Source organism: Drosophila willistoni, chromosome 3R (genome assembly GCF_018902025.1).
Source record: "Drosophila willistoni isolate 14030-0811.24 chromosome 3R, UCI_dwil_1.1, whole genome shotgun sequence".
NCBI lineage: Eukaryota > Metazoa > Arthropoda > Insecta > Diptera > Drosophilidae > Drosophila > Drosophila willistoni.
The window spans coordinates 12,741,123-12,753,738 of record NC_061086.1 but is presented as its reverse complement, the minus strand read 5'-3'; positions in this window follow the sequence as shown (position 1 = coordinate 12,753,738).

Below are 12,616 nucleotides of genomic sequence, written 5' to 3'. Positions count from 1 at the left end.
TTGCAAAATAGAAATAGAAACAAAAAAAAAAAAAACCAAAACCGTCCCAAGACCATAATCTCAACAGACACAATTTGGCTTATTGATCACTGAAATTGGCGTGCGTTGAAAGTTATTTCTGATTTATGACAAAATATTTGGAAGAACACACTCACACACACAAACACACACACATGGAGTAGAAATTAATGAATTCCTTGTAAGCCAGGCATAAACAGAAATAACCAAGAAATCACAATGCCAAGACAAATGGAATTCTTGTTTTGGGCCTCTTCTATTTGCTGTTGTTTTTGTTCTATTAGATACTTATAAAGATATTTGTTTTCTATATTTGTTTAATTGTTATTATGTTAAGTTTTTGTTTTTATATTTCTTTTTTCAAAAATATTTTTGGAGCTACGTTTGTTCTAACCATCGAGTGTTGGCTACCTTGGATGGGGATTTGCATATAGAGAACAAGTTAGTTGGTTGGAAGTTATCATCATCATCGTCAACATCAACATCTTTTTCGTGAATGAGTCAGCAGCGTCAAAGCGTTTATCTACGTATTGCGTTTTCCCCACCCTTCTCATTCTATTTATATAAAGATTACAGAATTCATTTGCATTACAAAAGCCTATTAGCAATGTCTAAGCGACAGTTGTGGATCGCCACGCCCCAAGAAGAGCGAAAAAGTCGTTGACTTGAGCGATGACTTGAGAGCGAGCTAAGAAACCGTTGCTGATGATAATCTTAAAATTTTATTCAGAAGCAAAAGCAGTCCAAAAGCCAACTAACTAAAGTAAATAATAGCCAATGATGGGAGCTGGCCACAACGATTTGCAGATAATCGTGACAGGCTAATGACCTGCAAAAACCCAACAAAAAAATGTTGGGAACACTTTTGCACAAAAAAAAAAGCAGGAATAAGGGTTATAAATAAACAGAACCATTTTTATGTTCATTGATTAAATATTTGGCAATACTTTGAGTCACAAAAAGAATCCAAAAATTATAAGAAATTAACTAAAGGCAAGTTTGTGTCCTAAGTCTTTTGTTTTTAATGGCATGTTTTTGTTTTTTTTTTTACAACTTTTGTTGAGCACTTAACACCCGAGAATTGATCATTAAACGGCACACACTTTTATATTGTGTGTGATCATACATTGAGTGGCAATAAAATTGAATTTATAACAATCAGTTAAACAAACGGAAAACAAGAAGTTCATTTCGAAGAACAAGCAAACAAGTCGATGTCGCTTCGTTTTGGGTTAACGAACTGGCTGGGCAAAAAGTTTTAATTAATTAATGCATAAAATTGCTTGCTAAACAAGCACAAAACATATATTCACCACATTGCCCACATAATGATAAGGGTCACAAATTAAATGGTTGTCCACAACGATTTGGCTATGGCCCCACAAACTTTACCCATGGCAAGTGTCGCTTGGCAAGCTGCCTCAGTCGCTTCGATTCACATGCTAATCGCGTGAAATTTATCAAAAAAGAAAAAGAAAAAACACAAAACTATTGAATATTTGCATACATTTTAATTCAGTTTTGCTTGCTCACTTTGGTCCAAAGTGATACGTTCGTTTCTTCCCCTGAAATTGAGATTTTCATTTAAATACAAATCGATTGAGATAAATTAGCCAGTCAAAGAGTCAGCTAACCAACATTGGTCAGTTTTTGCTATTGTTGTTGGTCTTTCTCGTGAAAGCTTTAACATCAATGGAATTGCTTACACACACACATTCTCTTGAATGTTTTGTTTTGGTTTTTTCCCCCTTTTTTTTTAGCCAAATTCAAAAGCCTTTCTTTTCTTAACTCAAACTCGTCTCACTAACATCGAACTCTGTTTTGTCAGTTAGAATTGGGCGCAAAGCTAAAAGGCTTATGGGCTTAGTGCCTTGAAAAGAGACTAGAAAAGTACACACACTTCACACACACACACACACCCCATGGAAAGCGGCCTTAGCTTTCGCCCGTATTCTACAAGGTCGTTTCATTTTTTTTCCCTTCTTTTTTTTTGGTTTGTTCATAGAGAATGACAAAATTGCACAGAACGATTTGATATGGTGATATCAAGCTCAAGGCAAACGATTGACACCAAATATCTTTAACATTTTAGCATTTAATTTCTTTTGATATTCTTTTTGATTTCTTTGATTTTGTGTCCAGTCCAATTAAATATTTTTAATGATTATCTAAGCAATCACTAAGAACGGCAACTAGCAAACTCTTCAGAATTTGTCAAAAGCTTTTCATTAAAAGTCCCAAATTGATGACAGCATTCAATGAACAATCAAGGTTTTGATTGATTAGCAACTAAAAAAAAGAAGAAATTTGCAATGCAAATTGTATGGCATGCCTAATGAACAGGATTTGGCACAAAAAAAATTGATTTCAACTTGAGCAGATTACAATTGGATATATACAGATGAGATTGTGCAACAAATTTTATACATAAAACACGCAACGTGCCAGAGTTTGATAATCAACGATTTTCATTAGGCATCTCAGCAGCGGCAGAAGCAATTGAAACATTAGAGAGATATTGTTGGTTGGTTGGTTGGTTGGTTGCTTGGGCCTCGGCAACACATTTTTGGCGTTGACCCATTTTGGCCAGAGTGCACGCGAGGTGGCACAGGCCGCAGCCAATGGCCCGGCATCCATGGCGTCGACAAGTGTTTGTTATTGTTGTTGTTGTTGTTAGCTGTCTGTTGGCGTTCAAGTGGCGCTTGGGCGATTTTGGTTTTTGATTTTGTCTTGTTTTGGCTTGGCTTGGCTTGGTTTTTCTGTGTCAATTGTTGCCATCGGGCACAGAGGCTGATGAGACAATTTAAATGCAAATAAATTGAAAAGCATCAGCAATAACAGACAACAACAGCAACTATACAACAAATTCAATTAACGGGTCATCAGCAGAAGCCAATAGCAATTGAAAGTCTAATTGAATCACGCTTTGGCTATTTTCATTCTAACATTTCATCATTAATTATTCGCACTGACTGGCGGATGTAAGCCGCAATTTCTGGTCTCTTAGGTTATTAGGAACCTTTGAGCTTCTAGAGCTTTATGAATGGAGCGAATGATGATAATGACTCCCCCTGTCTGTCTGTCTGTCTGAATACTGAATCACACCTCAGCGCATTTACTATTTATAGACATGAGGCCTCTGCCTTTTTCTCTCCCTCTCTGTCTCACTCACTCGCCACCATCGAAGCATCCAGTTATATTCTTATCTAAAGTGCACACAGTATTCGCAATTTGAAATAATTGCGCTTAACCACATAAGTTGTCGCCCATTGCCATCTCTGGCTCCTCTAATACTTCCGCCAAGAGTTTCAACAACTGGTGTGGCAACATTTTTAGCCTTTTGCTATTTTTAGCCACAAGTTGCATTCATTAAATGCAAAAAATTCTTAAATATTATATGGCCTCTGGTTACTAGGATTCTCTCCTTCTACATCTCCTTCAATTTTCTATAGTTAATGCGTTTTTGATCGGGGCCACGTTTATTACATCACAATATTCTTCGGCCAACTCTCTGATGCAATTCGCGAAACTTGTCATACCGGCTAGCTGGTGTGCGGCTCAGTTACAATTCCACAATTCGATATGTGAGCGCCGCCAGCAAAGACAGAGGAAAAAAGCAAAGCAACAAATACCAAGGAAAGAAATATAAAAAAAGGAAAGAAAAAAAAAACCAAAACTCCGTGTCAATGTCGCCAAAGTCCACAATTTCAAGGCAGGATTAAGCCTGCAAGATGACGACCCTGCTTAACTGCACTTGGAGTTTGCGTTTTGGATTTGTAGTTTTGCGTGTTTGTAATTTAAGCGGCTGCTTGGTCTAGGCAATGTCATTTAGTTCTTGATAAGATGTTGCTATGCAGTTGTTGTTGTTGTTGTTGCTAGTGTTGCAGTTGCACATAAATTAGAGACAGGCCTGGTGTAGCATATCTGATAACCAAGAAAGCTGTGAGAGAGTATCAAAGTTGAGACTTGCTGACAGCAACAAGCTGCAAATTTTTTCTAAGCATATCCATTTTGATATACGGTCTTTATTTCCTGCTTATGCTGATGCTGATGATGAGCTAGTCTTATGGTTAATAAAACAGGGCCCAAAAGAAACATACAAAAAAATCCCCCCAAATCGAATCGAATCGACTAGAAAATGCAATTGTGGGAATTGTGAGCTGAACAATTTCTTGGTTGAATTTTATGCATATGACTCAAATGACCCAAATTGTAAAGTAAACAGCTGCAACCAATGCAACTAACTAAGATGCATCTTCAGAACACATATACATATGTATATGTATATGTATATTTTAATACCCTTTTCAGTGAGCAATCAATCATTACAGTAGGCAATATTTATACACTACTAACTAGAAACTGTTCTAAACAAAACATATTGACTTCTCTCTAGCTCTTTAGATTAATAAATCAAATTAGTGCCTAAAAATAATTTTAATGCAATAAATAAATAAATAAAATTAAGGCCAAAAAAACTAAGAAATTTGAATAGTTTACTAGCGAGTAATAGTTTATCTAAACTTGTGGCCAAAAATCATTCGTAAAAGTTTAAGTTTTTGGGATTGGGATTTTGATTTATGGTTTAGACTTTAGAGTAATTGTCTTATAAATTATTCCTATGTATGGCAAAGAAGGTGACTTTTGACTTTTAGAATTTAAGACTCTAAAATTAAGAATAATTTTATACAATTTATGTAGTTTCCTCTTATTGTTTGTTAAACTTTTATTATTCAAATAATTGGCAATAATAAAAGATACTTAAAATTAGCTAGATTTCGGCATTTCAGCATTTCCAGCAGTTAAAAGTGAAGTGGGACTAATTTTTTAATTACATAGGATGAGCAAATTTCCAAAATTGTTCCAATTTTCTTCAAAACCTAAAGGATTCTGAAGGTAAGGCCAAAACAAGAAAAACTGTCTAGCTGAAAAATTCAGTATATTTCTAAATATCCTTCTAAAGGCAAAACATTCTAGCATTTTTTATAGATTCATGTAAATTTTTGGACATTTCCTAAAAAGCGCTGATTAAATTTTCATTATTTTCTTTGGGTAAGATAGAGGACATATTATAACATCAAACAATATCTAAAGCCAAACAACTTGGAGTTTTTGGATTTTTTTGGAACTAGACAGCTTTTACAACGAATTTGAGCTTTATAAATTGAGTCAAGGTTATCGAGCAATCGGCGCTGGTAGTCTGTCCAAACGATGCAGACGCTTTAGCCGACGCCTGGAGGTGTTGACGGCCAAATAATTGGCTAGATGATTCGGATGAACTTCGAGGCGGTCTCTATAGCGCGTGCTGTATACCATTATATAGAACTGACATTATTCAAATTACTTAAAACATGTCCTTCAATTCAGAGCTCTGAGCCTTACTAATAAACCTAGAACTTTATTGGGACTTTATTCTTCACATCATTATAAATCATAGTAAGAAATTCGTCTTATAACAACAGATCATTTTAAGCTCAAAAAGTATTTATCATTTAAAAATTTTGACTATCTGTTAGTGTAATCAATATTCGTGGGATTGTACAACAGATTCGAAATTCGAAATGGTTATGTTTAAATTTGGCAAACAACAATAACAACAACAGCAACAACAACAAGAAGAAGAAGACCAACAGTAGATAGAGTCAACCTGTTTGTTGTTAAGTTTAGCACATGTCCCAAAACCCAAAGAAGCCGAGTTACAGTCAGTCAGTGTGAGAGGGGTCTCTGGGTTAGTCTCCAATAAAAATGCAGTAAATTCTTAGAACAAATGATTAATAAAAAAAGTCATATACACACACAAAAAAAATGAAGGAAAAAAACCCATACATACACACACACACACACGCAGTTGTATTTGTTGTAAGCTGCACCCACTTGAAAGCTGTGAAAGAAAACGCATATGACTTTAGAGTCATAGGAATTTTATGCGGCAAAACATCTTGAGCCTACCTATGACCACTTGTTGTTGTTGTTGTTGCAGTTGCAGTTGCGAGTGAGAGTCGATGTTGCTTGTTTGTTGGTTGCTGCTGTGGCTTCTTGTTGTTTGTTAGAGAAATCGATTAGAACCAACAACAACTACAACTACATACATGTAGCAACAAAGATAGCGATTGTTTCTGCTGCTGCTGTTGCAAGATTCTGCAGAGATTCTGCCAACTCATCTTGATGATCTCCTGCGTGGCCTTTGATGGGCTGCGTGGCGTGGCACTGCGTAAAGGTGTCAATTTTAGCACACAAATGCCATACGCCATCTAAGAGGATAGCTTTCTATGGTCCCCCTCTCTCTCCACCCCTACCCCTCCCATAACTCCAGTCAAAATTCTCATCCTAAGCGGCATCTGTGGTTAGAGACCAGCTAATTAGCAGTAGCAAAAACACAAAATCTACATATATGTATCCTACCGACTCGTGTATTCTTTTTCCTTCTTCCTAAACAATAAACAATAGAAAATAAAAACTTGAACTATGCAATGTTTGCACATCAATCAAGTGACATCAAATGGTAAAAATTTTTTGGCATTGATTGAAAGCTTCACAACTTTGGCAAAAGAAGAAGAAGCAGACAACGTCAGCAATTTAATTGCATACTCTTCAATCGAAAAGGGTGGAGATCGAGGGAGGCGGAGGAGGCGGAGGAGAAGCAACTAAAAACCATCTCTATGGACACTTTAATTTGTATGTTATGCAAATTGCATGCCAAACAATGAGCCGTAATAAACATTATGCGGCATTTGGTTTATTATTTCAAATTAATTGTCGTTGAGACTCAAACAAGTTTTTATCTAGTCTTTTCTTTTGACATGGCCAAATAATTTGGGGGAGCGAGGGGGGGTAGCGGGAGAGCAAATAAATAATATGATAATTGCGCACATGCAAAGAATTTCCGTACTGGGGCGTGGCATCATTGACTCTCGATTAATGGGTTAAATCTGCTCAGACGAACATACAAACCTTTCACCGTGTGCCTCGTTGCCCATTAGAATAAGAATGAATACCTTGCCTAATGAACGAAAGTGAAGTGAAAGTCATTTGCATATGCATATGTTTTTATTTGTTTTTGTTATCTATAAACTTTTGTGTTGATGGCACCGGTTGTTCCCAACTAAAACTAGCATAAAGATCATATTTCGTTTTACGCCCAACAATTTGCAAAGAAATTGAATTTGCTGTGTTTATGCAGCGAAAGTAAAGTCACAAAATGCAACAACAACAAAAATTATGCGAAATAAAATTACAAGCACATTTTACTTTTATTTTGGTTGGTTTTTTGTTTTGTTTTTGACAAGTGGAAATTCTAAAATTAAATAAAATCGTAGAGTTTTACATGAGAAGAGGCGAGAAACAGAAAGTAAATCGTAAATCAGAGAAAGTTATGCCCAACTTTTGTTACTTTTGTTTTGCCAGTTGGCTCATTTGCGTATGCCGTAACCTTAACTCCGTTGTCCAAGATGGGCCATTAATCATTTATCAGAACATCAGACTTGTTAATGATCATCAGCCCATATATAGACACACACACATACCAAAGGCAATGGCAGCTAGTATTAATATATTTTTATATTTTTGAGTAAAGATTTGTTGTGTATAAATCAGGGTATTTTTTCTTTTGGACCTTTAGAGATTGCGTGAGAAGAAGTTTTGCGCAGAGTTTTATTATTATTATTTTTTTTTAAGGGGTACATTGAACTCACAGAAAAAAAAAAAATAAAAACAAAGAAAATTAAAATACCTTAAGAAATATATAAAGAAAAAGGAAGTGTCCAAATGGCAAAAGAATTTTTGTCTTTTTTTCTTTAGTTCTTTTGGTTTTACCTTTAAAAACCTTCTTTATTTCATATATGATAATCAAGAAGTCCAACAAAAACGTGAAAAAAAAGCAGAAAAAAACCTTGAACCCGTGTCGGGTTTTGTTTGTTGTTACTGGATTCGCTTTGTTTGTTAGTAAAGATTGTGCTGGTCTTTTGCCCTCACTTTATTACAGTTATAAAGCTTGGCCAAAAAAGTGAATGAAAGTGCTGCCTGCTGCCTGCTGGCAGCTTCTTCTGCTGCAGTGTTGGCCATTTTCGGTCAATCATTTGTTTTTACTTTCTAAATTGGCATTTGCTACACATGCGCTTAAAATAATACTCTCAAAAAGATGCCACAAAGATAGACATGATGATGATGATAATACAAGTAATAATGATGATGAACTCGCTTGAACTTTAAGCCAACTTCTTTCTTCAAAGTGACAAGAAACGTTTGCATGCCAAGATGCCAAGATGCGGTTCCATATCAATGAGGTGAATCACACTTTCTCCCTGGGCAGCAAGTAGCAGAGGTAGCATAAGCATAACTCGCCTGGTTTGCATAAATAATGTCGCCGTGATCGGACCAGTTCAGAACGAAGACCAGAGGTGAGCAGAGAGAATTTGGCCCAGCCATAATCAAGATAAATGTTGGCCAATCCAACTAAGAAATGTTGTTGTTGGGTGCGTTTGCAAAAATCACCCAGAATCCGAGGCACCGATCGACCTGATGATCATGATGATGATGATGAGTAATGGTGCAGTTCTTAACTTTAGTCTGGCTTAGTCAGCGGGTTTTTTTCTTTATCTCTCTCGACCCAATCCAACAAAAATAATGGAGCTAGTGTGGTTTTTGTCCCCCTCTTCCCGACTCTCTCTCTCTCTTTTTCTGTCTCTGTCATGGTGATCATGATTATTATGCTTCTTATTGACGTAGAGAAAGGGAGAATCAAATTAATATAAAGTTTCTAATTTATACAATATTTATCATAAGTACGATGAACGATTGTGTCAAATAATCAAAAGATTATGTTAACCCGAGAATTATTAATAAATATTATGAATCTTATGAGCTTTCTTTTAATTTAATTTAAGAAGCGAAGAAGATAATCTAATCAGGGCCTCAAAAGAAAGATTCGTTTAATATTTTAGGCTTTAATGGTTCTCCATGAATTTATTGGTTAGACATATTTAAACTGAAATGAATGCTCTAATACATAATCAAGATAATATGCTTCAAGTCTCACACGTGTTTTGTTGCGAAACTATGCATTAACTTTCATTTTAATTAACTGGCTAGTCGATGATGACTCCACATATATTTTTAAGTGTAGAGTTTGAAGGTTTATTTTTAGAACTGAAGAACTATCTGCACATCATTTAGTCGCTGTTTTATGTCACTTAGCCAAAGGGTAACTCATAAACCAAGCCAAATGTAGCCCAGGCGCATCTGTATCTGGCGCGTGTATCTGTCTTGCTCTCTCTCTATCTCTCTTTCTTAATATGTTGTCTACCTGTAGCAAATACACAATGATGCTGGACCAACAATCAAGACTAAGATTAGGTCCGAGAGCAAAGTCGAGGCCATGATTTGGTCATGTGGTCATGTCACACAGCAGTTTTCGTTTTCAATGTCGGCCCCTAAAGGCGGCCAAGTCTAACAGGGCTAAGGGATGCCAGGAGGCGGTGTGGGGAGGGGAGGCAGTGTGAGGGAATTGACTATGCTTGGCATGCATTCAACACACGATACTTGGCATTCCTGGCAGGCCTTGACTGCAACTGCAACTTCTTGCAGTGTTTTGCCTGCGTGAGTTTGTGTCCAAAGTCTTTTGTTTTGCCATCTTCGGACAAGCGACTATCGATCGGCATGATCGTCATCATGGCTGACTGGTTTGGCCGAATGCTTGGCATGCTATTTTTATTACATTATACTGCAAAATAGTAACAACACCCCTTCTCTCTCTCTCTCTCTCTTTTGTGGCATCCCCCAAAGAGACTCCATAGGCTGCGCCCTCCTCCCCCCCCACAGTCTATACACATACATACACACATATAACGTAAAAAGGGTTATGGTCATGTTGTCAACGCTTTTTGCATTGTTTTTCAAGCGCAGTCCATTACATGATTTTATTATGTTCCTGGCATTCGCAGCGTCATGTAGAAAATGTGGATCCAAGTGCGGCTGCGCTTTTGTTTTAGTTGTTGTCACTTTTTGTATCGACTTGCAGTTGCAGTTGAGCTAGAGCTAAAGCTGGAGTTGGAATCGTCCCCCACACCCAGTGTGCCAAGATGGGCTACAACACGCACGCTCTAATGAGCAAAAATCATTTAAGACGTTGCTATTTTTAGTTGGCATTTGCTATATATAGGATGCCAGTCGTATTGGATGCAATCTGAGGCCCAGACCCAAGCACTATTGGGCTTCCAACTCTGGCCAATTCCAACTGGTTCTATTTCTACAGCATCCAGAACACATACATATGTATGTATCTATGTGGTTGGCTTGGCTGAGAGTAATGCGATCCAATGGATAAAGGAATTTGCATTTACCATGAGGAGAGAGAGACAGAGAGAGAGAGAGAGAGAGAGAGTGTCGAGTTCATTAAACAGTCTATTGGTCAAGTACCTAAGATTGGCGTCTGCTTTGGCTAATTGCGCGTGCGCAACCAACGGAAGCAAACCGAGCCCCAACAAATGTCGTGTTTAAGTAGCTGTGGCGGCCACTTCTCATGCTAATTAAACAGAATTGGGCAAAGCCACATGTGAAGTGAAGTGTGGTGACGTGTGCTGAAAGAGACCACAAAACGGTTCTTAAATCCTAAACTGTTGCAGCGGCAACATCGACCGCCAGCAGCCAGCAGCCAACAGCCACCAGCCAAGAACATGTTAATTTTTAAGTTGCCGGCGAATTTCGTGGAAGAATAGGGTAATGTGGAAGAAAAAGCACAAAAGTATGAATTACAACTGATGCGCAAAATTGAAGCCCGGCAAAACAGCGGGCAATGGACGAGTGAGCAAACAAAAGGAACCGTTTCTTGCAGAGCACCAGAGCAAATGCCTGGCCCCCCAGTCCCAGTCCCTGTCCCTGTCCCTGTCCCAGGAATGGGCCTGCCATCCAAAAGGCAAATGTCGTTGCACTTTCTTCGAATGCCTTTTTTTTTTCTTCTTGTATTTTTGGCTGCATCTTCTAGATGGCAAGTTTACGTTTGCGATAAGCAGAGCTAATGACGGCCAGTCGGTTAGTCAGCCAGCCGCAGAACCGTTGTGTCCCTTTTTTTTGGGGGGAGGGGGTAGGTGGAGGGGGGTGGCTTTACTTGGCAAGTGTATGCTAAAAAGAATTTTCGCTCTTATTTTTTTTTTTTTTTATATTTTTTTGGTTGGTTTCCTTTCTTTTTGCTTTCTGATGAATTGCAATTGAAGCTACAAATTACGGTTATGTATATATTTGCCAGAGGAAGGCAAAGTGGAAAGAAGATATATACATATATATATATCAGGCGATAAACTGAAAGTCCCCAAAAAAAAGAAAAGAAGAAAACCGCAAACCAGTAAAGAGAGTGAAAAAAAGTAAAATAAAAGTTAACAAGCAAAATTTCTTTAGATTGAGAGAAACTTTCTTGCCACCACTCGCCTAATGCACTGCAGGCAGAGTGTTAAATGCTTTTACCAAGGATTTGTAGCTCAAATCCATGTCCCTTACTCCATAGCCCAATGGTCGTTGCTAGACAAACAGACACTCTATGCGCGTATAGAACCCACCAACAATGTCATGAAAAACGAGGCAGACGACGACAACAACAAGAACAACAACAACTGGGAAAAAGCGGCATTGAAATTGATGATGTGATGGCAGCAGCTTCCTCCGTTTGCTCCGTACGCTGGCGCTACTGTAGTTTTTACGGCTTTCACTTTTTTTTTCTTCTTCGTTGTCGTTGTGCTCTCTAGGTTTTTGGCCAGACAAGCAAAAACTTCCCCTTTTTTTTTCCTCTCCACTTCATTCTTGGCCCACACATTCCTTCTAGGGCTGCTTAGTTGGGGTAGCAGGGCGCCAGAGCGTGCTATCGTTGTCGCTTTTGCCTTCGCACTGTCTATCTGTCTCGGATTCAGTGTTTATGTAGCCTTAGTCCTGGTTGCACTTGATCCCCCCAAAGTGAAATTAGGAAAATTTTCAATTAAAAAGCATTTAAGTAATCCACAGTTAATGCTAGGGGACTGCAAAAGCAAAAGCTTTCTCCACCCTGACTAGAGCTCACTTTAAGAGAGGGTGGCTAGCTCTCATTTCACTGTGACATTGCAAATGATTGCTCTTGGAAAAGGAGGAGGTGCCACCAAATGGGATGGGCAATGATGGTGATGGTGTTTTTTTTTTTTTGTTTTGCCCACTTTAGACACACTGCATTGGCGCAACATTTGGTTTGGCTAAATTGAGATGCTGTTTTTTCGTTGTTCGTTTTGTTGTCTTTTAGCAGGTCATTGCAATTTGCTGAGAATTTGCTAATGAAGCTTACATTTTGTTTTTCTTTTCTACAGAAGTGTGTGCGAGTGTGTGTGTGTGTGTGTCTGTTGACAGCTTCTGCTCTGGGAAAGTTAATTGAATTGTAAATTGGCTGGCATTCTGTTTGATGGAGAGGGGCTAATTGATAATGATTACCAGAGAGTGAAATGTGATGGAGCCCAAAGGGGGTGACTAAAATACCTTGATTTGTGATTAATTTGATGTCATTAGGGCATAATATGTTGAATTAATCAGTTATTATTATTAGTAATTAATCAAAGTAAATACTAAACGGATAAAAGGCCAAAGAGGAAAC